Below are 13,477 nucleotides of genomic sequence, written 5' to 3'. Positions count from 1 at the left end.
TAGGGTCAAGTGTAAACCTCATGCCTCTCTCTGTAATGGAGAAGTTAGGGATCTTTGAGGTGCAAGCTGCAAAAATCTCACTAGAGATGGCAGACAACTCAAGAAAACAAGCCTATGGACTTGTAGAGGATGTTCTGGTAAAAGTTGAAGACCATTACATCCCTGTTGATTTCATAGTCCTAGAGATTGGGAAGTGCATGGATGAATCCATCATCCTTGGCAGACCCTTCCTAGCCACAGCAAGGGCTGTGATTGATGTTGATAGAGGAGAATTGATCATTCAAGTGAATGAAGAATCCTTGGTGTTTAAGGCTCAAGGATATCCCTCTGTCACCATGGAGAGGAAGCATGAAGAGCTTCTCTCAAAACAGATCCAAATAGAGCCCCCACAGTCAAACTCTAAGTTTGGTGTTGGGAGGCCACAACCAACTTCTAAGTTTGGTGTTGAATCCCCACATTCAAACTCTAAGTTTGGTGTTGGGAGGTTCCAACATTGCTCTGAGCATTTCTGAGGCTCCATGAGAGCCCACTGTCAAGCTATTGACATTAAAGAAGCGCTTGATGGGAGGCAACCCAATGTTATATTTTATCTATTCTCTTTTGTTATTTTATTTTTTTTGTAGGTTGATGATCATGAGAAGTCACAAAATCAATGAAAAAAGCAAAAATAGAATGAAAAACAGAAAGAAAAACAGCACACCCTGGAGGAGAGCTTGCTGGCATTTAAATGCCAGTAAGACTAGCTGTTAGGCGTTTAACGCCCAGTCTGGCACCATAAAAATTCGTTTTTCTTTCCTGGAAAAGTCCTTCTTTTTATTTTTTTAATCTAAAAATTCATGCTAGCCAACAATAAAAACCAATGTATTGGACCCAAGCCCTAATCCCAGCATCTAATCTCTCTTACCAGTCCACACACTTAACGTTAATTAATGGTGCTTCTTCCAAACGAATAACGAAAACATTAATGCAGCTCACAGCCAATTGTCTCCATACACATGTCGCATTAATATGTGAGCATATAGTGTCAGCATCGCATGCTTACTTTCATGATCAGCACCAAAGAACTTTTGGTCCGTTAAAATTTATATTTCTCATATGAAATTTATACAAAACAAAATTTTCAGTAAAAATACAAATTAAAGTATGGATGATGTCAAATTACGTTAAAATAAGTCTAATCTTATTATATATATATAGTAACCAACATTCATAAATCATCCATGACAAAATGAATTTTTGCATATTTCAAATTAAAAAAAATATTTTTTAATATTATTAAAACAAAATAAAAATGACAAAGAATAAGATAACCTCAATCAAATAATTTAGTTAATTCTAGTGATTTCAATGAGTAGTTTTTTTCCTTTGAAACAATTTTTAAAAGTAGACATATCTTTTTTCTTAACACGATACATCTTAATAAATACTTTTTTGTTTAAATTTTTTAGGAAAAATTTTTAAGTTTACTGGTACACCAATATTTTAATAAATTTTAATCGTTAATCTTAATTATATATATTTATTATATATATCCCATATCGTTTTGCAAGATTCTTATTTTTTACTAGTCAATTAAAAGGATGGAATCTAATATTAACATCATCAACACATGAGAAAAGTTTTTATATCAATGTCATAAAAAATTTAAAAAATTTTCAAGTATATTAATATACTGATATTTCAGTAATTTTTAACTGCTGATTTTAATTACTGAAATATCAGTATATATACTGATATACTTGAAAACTTTCTTATACTGTTTAGATAAAATATTCAAAAGATTACATTGTTATTTTATTAAAAAATATTGATAATACATATTTGACTCAAAAATGTAAACAACATATCCACTCTATCATTTTCATAGTATTCACATCGATGCTAGCTAGCATTACTAACAACTGCAACAGCATCCACATTAAACATTAACCTGCACTTATTCATATGAAGACCAAATATTTAGAAACAGCAAAAAAAAAAGTTCAAAATTTTTTAACATAAACCCGGAACCAAAGTAGTATGAAAAGCATAGTCTATTCACAAATATTAAACCTCCTACTTATATTCCTAAATAGCTATATCTAATCAAGCAAATGATACTTCGATAAGATGATCCATCATGCACATCACAAGAAATGTGTACATATAACTTTCCAGTAGCTAATGCACCTCATTGAACATTTTCCATCCAACACCAAATTTGTATTCACTCTTTCGGTCTCAGCTGTTGAATAGCTTAACGATGAACTGATTTTAAACTCTATTTGGCAGCCAATTACAGTCCATCTATTCATGGCTCCAGCTTGGCAAAGGATCTTACTAAAACGAATTGGAACATATTGAAAATACAACAATAGATTAGTGACTTCTAATTCAAATAACTATCAAAAAGTTAGAAAGATTATAAAAATTACAATATTGCTACAACTGCAAGATTTTTAGAAAAATAATCATATCTCATATGTACAATTTAAATCGTGAATATAAAGATTTAGAATCCAAAATTTATTTCAAATCTTGTGTACCTTAATCAATATATTAATAAAAGTTTTGTCAAAAATAGTATTTTTAACTTATAAGTAATTGTGAAAAAAGTTTAAATCTTATTTTGATATATATTGGCTGTTAAAAATAATTTGTTAGAAAAATTTGAGAATATATTTTATGTGATATTTATTAACCGTCAAAAATACTATTTATTTTGACATTTATTGACCATAAAATATTCTTAACAAAAATTTTTAACAAAGAATGAGATGATATCTTGAAACTGAAGAATAAATTGAGATTTTGAAGATAAAGAATGAGTAGTATGATCCCAAACTGAGAGCAGTATGATGTCAAAATTGAGCCCAGAGAAGAAGAGAAATAGTGGAGTAAATTGAAAACAAATGAATGTCAAAATTGAGAAATAATTTTCTACAGTCAAATTATTCATAAAAAAAACATAGAGAATTTGATATTTGTGACATTTGTCAAAAATATATATTAATTTTGACATTTAATTATGGTGTTAAAAAATAAAGTGTTAAAATAGCTCTCTTTTCTTGTAGTGCCACATGTTAGATCTATTATTCTATATGGACATACGAGAGGAAAGAGTTACTCTTAGAGATGAAGCTGCCCAACGTGGACTATTTGATTTGATTTCTGTACTGAGAATTCTCTTATTTTTATTCACTTATTTATATAAATTATTATTTTTTAAATAAAATTATTTTTATAATAATATTTATATGATCTCATGTGAATTATAAATGTATTGTCTAGTCATTGAGTTGAACTTACCCTATTTTTCTAAAAATATTTTTCAAGAACAAATAATCAATTATGTGAGTCTTTCTATTTAAGAAAAATAATATGCATGGGTATCTTTTTATTTGTTGTGTTTCTACATATTATATGCTCCATATGTCATAGGTAGGATCCAACTATTATTAATTATTTTATCTTTTATTAAAGTGTGTAACTATTCTTTCTAGAACTTGTAAATTTATTAAGAATATTTGTAATTTTTTTTATTTAACTTATATTCAAATTTATTAGGCTTATTAGGGGTTTATTTTTCTGAGCATCAATTATAACTAATTTTGGGCCGTAACACTCTCCCATCTCTGTTCTCATTTAATAAAATGTCTCTATTCCCGTCTTATCTCCATCTGGATTCTTGTTTATTTTTTTTATTTTTTTTTGAGGCGAGACAAATACCAAGTATCCATGGATATTAAATTTTAATTTTTTTTAAACAAAATTAACACAACCATAATAAAATTCAATATAATTCAACCAAATGTATTAAATCAAATACAATTCAAACACAAATTTAACATAATAATAATATATATAAAATTTTTAACATATAAATTAAAATAAAATAAATTAGGATTACTTACATAACTTATATATAGATAAAGATATTTAAGTAAATTTTTTTTTCTGTGGAGATTTCACAAGTGCTTAGGTTGTGGAGCAGGTAACTCAATATCCTCACCTCTGGAGCAGGTAACTCAATATCCCCACCCCCCCCTTTCGATTTATTCGCGGGGACTGGAGCAGGTAACTCAATATCCCCACCCCCCTTTCGATTTATTCGCGGGGGCAGGTTCAGTCTCTGTTACAAGTCTCTGTTAGCATTCTTATTATAGATACTAATAGAAAAATCACTTTTAACAGTCATTTATTTTGCTTTTAGCGGCAATAAAATTTATTGTCGCTAATACTTTTACTGACAATTAGACATAGCCGTCTTATCCTTTATCGAAAAAAGGTTTTAGCAGCAATTATAACATTTACCGATAAAAAGAATTTTAATGATAAAAAAAGTATATAACTTTTAGCGGCCATTTTTTTTGCAATTTATATGACCACTAAAACTAATTTTAAGATTGCAATATTATTCTCTCTTAGTTGCTATTATTATTACCGCTAAAATCTTAAGGCATTTTTAAATTATATTATGCTACTTTTTTAGAAGTAACATCTATTTTTTTAATTTTAAAATTATTTTTACCATTAATTATTATTATTTAAACAAAATGAACACTATGAAAAAAAGATGAACACTATGAACATTACAAAAAAAAATGAACACCGAATAAATGATTTCTTTTGAGGAAGAAAACACTATGAATCAATAGAAATGAATTGATATTTTCAAATAAAAAACCACATCAATCTGTACAGTAATAAGTAAAGAATATGCATGAGATACAATAAAAATGATCTGGTTCTTGAATACACATTAGCACAAAACTTTCTAGTAAATAATAGCTAGTATGTATAGAATACTAACTACTAAGTAATAAATATGCAAAATACACAATTTTGAAGGTATCAAGTATTGAATCTGCTTTAAGGTATTTTGAAGGTATCAATTTTTAAGGGAGCTTAGGCTCTATAAGCTTCTGAAAGCTGGACCTTCCTATCTGAGATATCCTGCGGACAATTTCCTTTGACCAAGTTGTTGAATGGAGTTGAATGAAGAAGAAGGTGATATTGCAGCTGCAGAATCCCCCGTGTTCGGTGAAGTTCCGCCAATCTTGAATAGAGTTGAAGAAAACTTACCTTCGTATAATCCTATCAATTAGAAAAATACATATTATTCAAGAAGCAATTGTAAATGAATAAATACTTAAAATCAGTATATTACCAATATGATCTATCTTGTGATTGCGTTGTGAGTGATCAGGTCCTAGAATGTCTAGTCTGGGATGTTGAGCTTCACCATTTTCTACAAAATGTTGCAAAGAATTCAAAATGTTAGAAACAAGAGACTGGGAGAGAGTAATCTGAAGAGTGTATTATTTAGTGTGTTAAAAAGTACAATATACAAGGAGTATTTATAGGTGCTAAATGAATCAGAATAATAAAGGCATAGAATCCTACAATTAATATACAGATATACTATATAAATATAGACGATACTAATTGATTCTAATGATTTTCTAACATCCCCCCTCAAACTCAAGTGAGAGCTAAGGATACCAACTTGAGTTTGGATAACAAAGTCCATAAATGAGTTGGGTGATGAGCTTTCGTGAAGATATCAGCAGTCTGATTTAGTGTTCCAACAGCAATGAGACGAACTGCATCAATAAGGATACGTTGCCGAACAAAGTGACAATCAATCTCAATGTGTTTGGTGCGTTCATGAAACACATCATTATGGACGATCTGAATAGCACTATGGTTATCATAAAAAACATCAGTAGGGGATACTAAGGAGCACCCAGATCTTCGAGAAGCCAACGAACCGAGATAACTTCAGCAGTGGTGTCAGCGAGGGCACGATACTCAGTTTCTGTGCTTGAGCGAGCAGTGAATGTTTGCTTCTTAGCACACCAAGAAATGAGAGCGTCGCCAAGAAATAAATAGTAACCAGTAGTAGAACGACGATCAGTGGGATCACCAGCCCAATCAGCATCAGAATAAGCTTGAAGAGACAAAGAGGAATGGACAGAAAAATAAAGGACATGAAATAGAGTGCCTTTGATGTAGCGAAGAATGCGAAGAACTGCCGCATAGTGAGTAGTACGAGAAGCTGACAAGAACTGGCTAAGGACATGAACCGAATAGGCGATGTCTGGTTGGGTGACAGTTAAGTAGACGAGACCGCCAACTAACTGTCGATAGAGAGTCGGATTATCCAAAACGGTGCCATCCATAGGGGTAAATCGAACATTAGGCTCAAGAGGAGTAGACTTAGTGTGACTATCTGTAATCCCAGCACGAGCAAGAAGATTTGAAGCATACTTAGCCTGAGAGAGATAGATACCATCATCGGTGGAGATGACCTCGAGACCAAGAAAATAGCTGAGAGATCCAAGATCTTTCATCTCAAAAGTACGATGAAGTGAGGCCTTGAGATCAAAGATACCATCAACATCATCCACAGTAATGATCATGTCATCAACATACAAAAGTAGAAGAACAACTCCACGTTCGCTTTTATGAATGAAGAGGGCATTCTCATGAGGGCTAGAAGTAAAACCAAGACTGCATATGGTAGTGCTGAACTTGTCAAACCATTGACGAGGAGCTTGCTTAAGTCCATAAAGTGCCTTGCGAAGGAGACAAACCTTATGAGAAGGACAAGGATATCCTAGAGGTGGTTTCATATAGACTTTCTTTTTCAAATCTCCATTAAGAAATGCATTCTTCACATCTATCTTATTGAGAGACCATTTTTTAACCGCGGTAATGGCAAGAAGAGCTCTAACAGACGTAAGACGAGCGACAGGAGCAAAAGTCTCTTCATAATCAATACCATACTCTTGCGTACAACCTTGAGCAACCAAGCGGGCCTTATAACGGTCAATAGAGCCATCAGAGCGAGTCTTGATCTTTTATACCCATCTACTACCCACAACTTCCTGATCATATGGAGGATCAACCAAATCCCAAGTGTGTGCTTTTTCAAGTGCCTGTATTTCATCTTGCATTGCTTGTTACCAATTTGGATTTAAGGAGGCTTCTCTGAATGACTTAGGTTCATGTTGATGAAGGATAGTAGAAAAGCAATGGTAATCAAGAAGATGAGGAGGTGGATTCTTTACCCTAGAAGAACGAGCGGGAGAAGGAGGCATGACGGTAGGAGCAGGATCATCGTCCGGTCTGGAATCATCGGGAGATGGAGAAGGCAGAAGAATAGGAGGCTGTTGAGGGTCACTCGAGATAGAATATGTAGATTCATCACTAGAAAAAGATCAACATTAGGGTTAGTAAACAAAGGTGACTGAGTAGTAGGAATGGACTCAAAGGATGAGAACCGAAAAAAACATGTGGTATTCCCAGAAGACAACATGACGAGATATATGAATATGTTTAGAGAGAAGATCCCAACAACGATAACCCTTGTGTTCAGTGCCATAACCAAGGAAACAACACATACGAGCCCGTGGTTCAAGTTTTCATGAGGCTGAAGAAGAACAAAACATACACAACCGAAAACTCGAAGAGAACTATAATCTGGGGAGGTATGAAAAAGACGCTAAAAGGGAGTAACATTACCAAGAATACAAGAAGGGAGTCTATTGATAACATGAACAGCAGTAAGAACAGCTTCACCCCAAGTACGCTCAGGACACGAAGAGGAAAGGAGCATTGCACGGACGGAGTCAAGAATGTGATGGTGTTTGCATTCAGCTCGACCATTTTGTTGAGACGTACCAGGACAAGAAAACTCAGACAAAGTACCCTGTTCTGCAAGAAAGGCTAAGAGTTTGGAATCACGGTATTCCATAGCATTATCACGTCGAAAAACCTTAAATGACCTTGGAAAACTGAGTTTTAATCATAGTAGCAAAGTTGTTATAGATCTGAGGTAACTCATGGCGATTAGTCATCAAATAAACCCAAGTAAAACGGGAATAATCATCAATGAAAACGACAAAGACTTATGCGGGCGCCCTTCTCTCGTCGTGAAGTAATGAAAGGGCGGCGCTGTAGTGTAGGAACCGGGCGGATTCGAACCGACGAATAGAAGTTTTACAAAGTATCGAGCTCTGCCCATAGAGGCAGTGGGAGCGAGGCCCCAAACATCAGAGTGAATGAGATCAAAAGGAGAGCAAGCAAGAGATGAATTATTGTGAAAAGATAAAGCAGGTTGTTTGGCAGTTTGGCAAGAAATGCAATCAAAAGATTCATTTGGAACCTGACCTAAAACACCCTGAGACACAAGAGGACGTAGTTTTCCTAAGGAAGTGTGGGCAAGACGTTGATGCCATAAGTGGAGGGTAGAGGGAGAAGAAGCAGCACAGAGATTTGGTACAGGAGGAATATGAAGATTCTCGAGTTCAAACAACCTTCCGACCTTACGTCCAGTCCCGATAATTTGTGCCATCCGAGGATCCTGTACACGACAACCAGAAATGGAAAAAGTGATTTCAAAACCCAAATTAACAAGTTGACCAACATAAATAAGATTGAAGTTTAATTTGGAAATATAATAAGTATCAGGAAGATTAAGAGTTGACTGGGATATAGAACCCTTGTGTTTTACGTGCAAGAGGGAGTCATTTGCAGTATTGATAGAAGGTCCATTTGTAGTGGTAGACATGGACGATAAAATATTACGCAACAGAGACATGTGATTAAAGCAACCCGAGTCAAAGTACCATTCAAATTTCTCTCATGAATCAAATATTCACACTTCTATTTGGAATAACGCCCCTCATTTTAGACATTAACAACGTCCATTTTGGGAAGAAAGTAGGCTTGTAGACATTACTCTTGGATGGTGCCCTTTGAGTTGGGCGTTACCAACGTCAAACTTTCTTTGCATGCTTTGCTAATTTCTTGAACAATATATATTGCTTGCATGCTTCATTAAGTGGCGTTAACAACGCCTTCAACATGCATGCTTCATTCTTTGATTCACGCTATTAACATGCATATAAGCTTCATGAATTAACGTTAGTGCATGCATGCTTTTTGCATTTTATTATTAATTAATAGCACATGCATGCATACTTTAATCATTAATTCACTAATAATTCATGCATAAGGCATTAAGCATGCATGCACTATCATTAATTCATGAAATTTATATTCATGTTAATAGTGTGAATCAAAAAAAGTTTGGTGTTGATAACGCCCAATTCAAAGGGTGCCATCCGACACTACAAAAAAAGAGACATAAAATAGCATTAATATTATGGCGATTTTGTAAAACCGTTATAATATCAGAGTGTTATGACATTTTTTCTTGTTGCCATAATTGAGTTGCATTTAATGGCAGTTTTTGTTGATTCTGGCGGTTTTAAAACGCCATTATCCCTGGTATATAAAAAAGTCTAACCCTAATTCAACTCTTATTTTCCATTGAAACGCAAAGGTTGAATCGCTGCCACAATGATCTTCTCTGACCGATTTTCTCCGGTGACAATCTCCTCTGACTGATCTCCTCCGGCGATGACCTCCTCCCACGATGACCTCATTCGGCGATGTCTTCCTCAGCTGCGATCTTTCCTAGTGACCTCTCCTCCAACTACAATCTCCTCCTGGGACGGTCTCCTCCGATGACATCTTCTACTAAGATGATCTCCTCCGGTGGCATTCTCTTTCGCCGGCAATCTCGTCCATCAAGCTACTGTGCTGTGAGATTCTCCTCCCACAAGTTCGCAAGGTAGGTTCTTCTCCCTCTTTTCCTTTGTTTCCTTGAAAATATTTTACTCTAATTTCTTCGATCTCTTAATTATTGATCCAAAATTTCAGAATACATGATAGATTTTGCGAAATGGCAACTACAACTACTAAAACTGCAAGAGCTAGGGTTTCTGAAGAAGGGATCATTGAAACATTTCACAATGATGATGATGAAGTGCTCGATGCTACGGAGAATGGAATTGTGGTAATTTTGTTAGTGGCATAAAGAGGCAAAAATGGTTGAAGCAAACATGGATAACATGTTATTATGCATATTTATTGCATAATATGAATTAATTTATTTGTGGTTTTTGTGCACCTATATGAGCAAACAATTAATTTATTTACAATTTGATTGCCCTCTCCTAACTAGTATACTTATCAAACAGGATAAAAAAATAGATTTTATATACCAAAGTAGATCTTAAAGGTCGTATTTATGACTTTATAAAGGGAAAGTCTAGGGGGTCAGCAATTCTATTAAATTTTGGCCAGCATATAACCAGCAGAGAAAGGTGAGTCATTGGATGAAATCTCACACCAATCTCACACCATCAAATCATCATTGATGACTAGTTGATGACTAACAATCACAAAAATTACTGTCCCTTAGCATTGCTCCTTGCTTTGCTTTTGCCTTACTTTGATGTATATTCATGAGTTACTTGTTGCTTTGAAGCTGAGCAGTGCTATCTCAGCGGCTTGGTTTAGGAAAAGGGGGTCTTAGAATGACACTTGAAGAGGCTTTGAGTGAAATACTTCAAGTTTGTGTTATTGTTCCATACTTTTTGTTGACATCATCTTTATTTTCCTTTTCTCTTTGTTTATCTTGTTTAGAAAGATGAGTCGATTATTACCAAAATAAAAACTATGAATTATATGGTCCATGAAGGAACCAATTCGTGTTAATTCATTCATTGATCGAGTTGGTGGGGGTCATTTGGTAAATACAGTTCATCAGTTCCATGGATCAATCCAATCTGTTATAAGAACTTTCTCTCATTCTAATGAATAATATATAGACTTAGAACTTAGAACTTTGTTATTGTTAAATGCTCTCTTTTTACTTTTACTTTTTGCACTGATATTTTATTATTATAATTGGTGCTTTCTCTATCACTGTCACTCTACTTAATATTAACAAAATTTCAAAACTTGGATGCAAAAGAATGGTTTAGTACTAGTACAGCTTATTTTTAATCTTCTCTGACCAACTCTTCTCTTTTGTTAACCAATGATCATCTCTTATAATTCCCTTTGGTTTGTTGCAGGGAACAGCGTTGGTGGTCCTTGCCGGACTTGTCGCGGCCCTGATTCTCTCCCTTGCCACCCCTTTTTTTTTTCTCTGTTGTGTTTATGCTTCTTTTTAATGTTGTTTTTCTACTATACAATTTTGTAGGCCTGTAAATTAAAATTAGGAGATCTTAAAGGAGCATTATTCGATGCTGAGTTTGCACTGCATGAAGAGGACAACAATGTCAAAGCATTAATTATTCCGGCAAGGACAGGTTGATATCTGAATTGAGGAGGGTTTTTTGCTGTATTTTATTAAATCTATCCCACTTTCCTTTATGATAACTGACTTTATGGGCTTACTACTTCAATGATTTATTTTTACCATGGACCTACCTTGTATGTTGTATCTTATCCAACTTTTTTATTTTGTCCAAAATAAAAATTATGGAGCTTAACTTGGAATTTATATTTTTTGGGCATGACACCCAGTTGCTAAACCCAAAAAGATATCAAGGCATAGTGTTTGTGGGCCTTTAACTTTTTCTGCTTTGTCTTGCTTAAAATATTGAAGACCTGGTGATCAATATCTTGTGATTTGAAACCTGTAAGGCTGTAACTAATTTAATCCCACTTGTAGAGGAAACTTATCATAAAGGACAGAGAGCCGATCAAAGTCAAGCACAGCAACTCAGTTTTCACTTTCGGACTGTTTTATACAATTGAGTTTTATTAATAAGTGTTTTATTATAGAAAAATAATTTTTGTCCATATTTCTTCGTTTTCAATTTAATTTTTGATTTAATGGAATTACTGAGCTTTGATGCACATTTTATTCTATATTTATTAATTATTGATTTGATCTATCATACAGATATGTCAAAATAAAAGAGGTACAAAAATTTACTTAAAGTAGCAGCAGCTGCAAATTCTTCATAAGACAAGTCAATAGCAGCTACAAATTCATGTCGAGACAAGTTGACAGCTTCAAATGCATCACAAGTCAAGTCCGCATTAGCTGCAGATTCCTCTCGAAACACATCGGCAACTACAAATTTCTCCCAAAACAAGTCGGTAACAGTTGCAAATTTCTCCCGAGACAAGTCAACAGCAGCTGCAACTTCCTCCCGACAGCATCTTTGATACTTTGTTTTTGGATTATAATTTTTTATTTTTCGGAGACCATGTATGAATTAAAAATCTTGTTATGATGTTTGATTTAAGGTTATGCCTTTTGCTTATTATGAAATTTTAAAGTTTGAGCTCTAAAAATATCACTTTAAATAGGTAATTTCAATCTCATTTTAAAAAGTATAAAATTACCATCATACTTGGGTAAAAACGACGGCTAAGAATCGTCATTTCAAATAAAAATTGTGCAATTATATTCTGGTAAAAATGGCGGTTAGAAATGCCATTTTAAACAAAAAGGATGTCATTAAATCCAGGTAAAAAACGGCGGTTAGAAAATGCCATTTTAAACGAAAAGGATGCCATTAAATCCAGATAAAAACGGCGGTTACAAACCGCCATTTTAAACAACAACAAAACTGCCGTTTTATTTGGTTAAAATGGCGGTTAAAACCGTCATTTTAACCGTAAAAAAAACTGCCGTATTATCCATTGGTCATTACGTCGGTTTTAAGAAAACCATCGTAATAACCAGAATAGCGCCCAGAATACCAACGTTTCTTGGAAGCGCCATTTTTGGTAATAATGGTGGTTGTAACCGCCATTTTAACCTTTTATTTGTAGTGCAAGAGTAACACCGATACCTGTGAGCCTATCTTCTTCTCAAAATAGACATTGTTAACGCTCAAAATGAGGGGCGTTATTCCAAATAGAAGCGTGAATATTTGATTCATGAAAGAAACTTGAGCGTTACCACAATGAAGCGCCCATTTCAAATTGGAAGCTCTTGACATACTAGACACTCTTGGAACTGGGCACATGGTCATTGGTAACACACTCAATGTAAACTGCTACTGCCTCTAGCGTTTACGTTCAACATCCAATACACCTAAACCGCTATTGCCTGTAACAGTTTATGCCCAAACAACATTCTATAGAAACAGCTGCTGCCTATAGCAGTTTCTGTTCACCTCCCAATGCATGTAAACCGCGATTGCCAGTAACGGTTTACGTTCTCCCCTAATCTGCTACTGCTAATAGCAGTTTCTATAGATTCATGAAAAAATGCATTTACATCTTCGTTTTCAAAAATATGTAATCAGGTAAAATTGATCTCTATTTTATTTATTTAAAAAAATTGCCCCAATAATAATAGTGAAAAATCATAACACAAATGATTATTAAAATGGAATATGTCTAAAATAAGTACAACAATTTTATATTTATTGAATGTGTCTTATTGTTATAAACCGTTAGATTTCATTAAATGTAAATCAAAACTATTATAAGAAAAGAATATTGATAGATCATAATAAATATAGAATGCATTAGACATTACTAATATATAAATAAATAAATATCTTTTGATATATAATACTTTAAATGAGAAATATACTTTTTTTTCAAATAATAAATATAAAATATATAAATATAAAAAATATAAATTTTTTATTTATTAAGATCAACA

This window comes from Arachis duranensis, chromosome 8, assembly GCF_000817695.3.
Source record: "Arachis duranensis cultivar V14167 chromosome 8, aradu.V14167.gnm2.J7QH, whole genome shotgun sequence".
NCBI lineage: Eukaryota > Viridiplantae > Streptophyta > Magnoliopsida > Fabales > Fabaceae > Arachis > Arachis duranensis.
Note: the sequence above shows the minus strand (reverse complement) of the source record.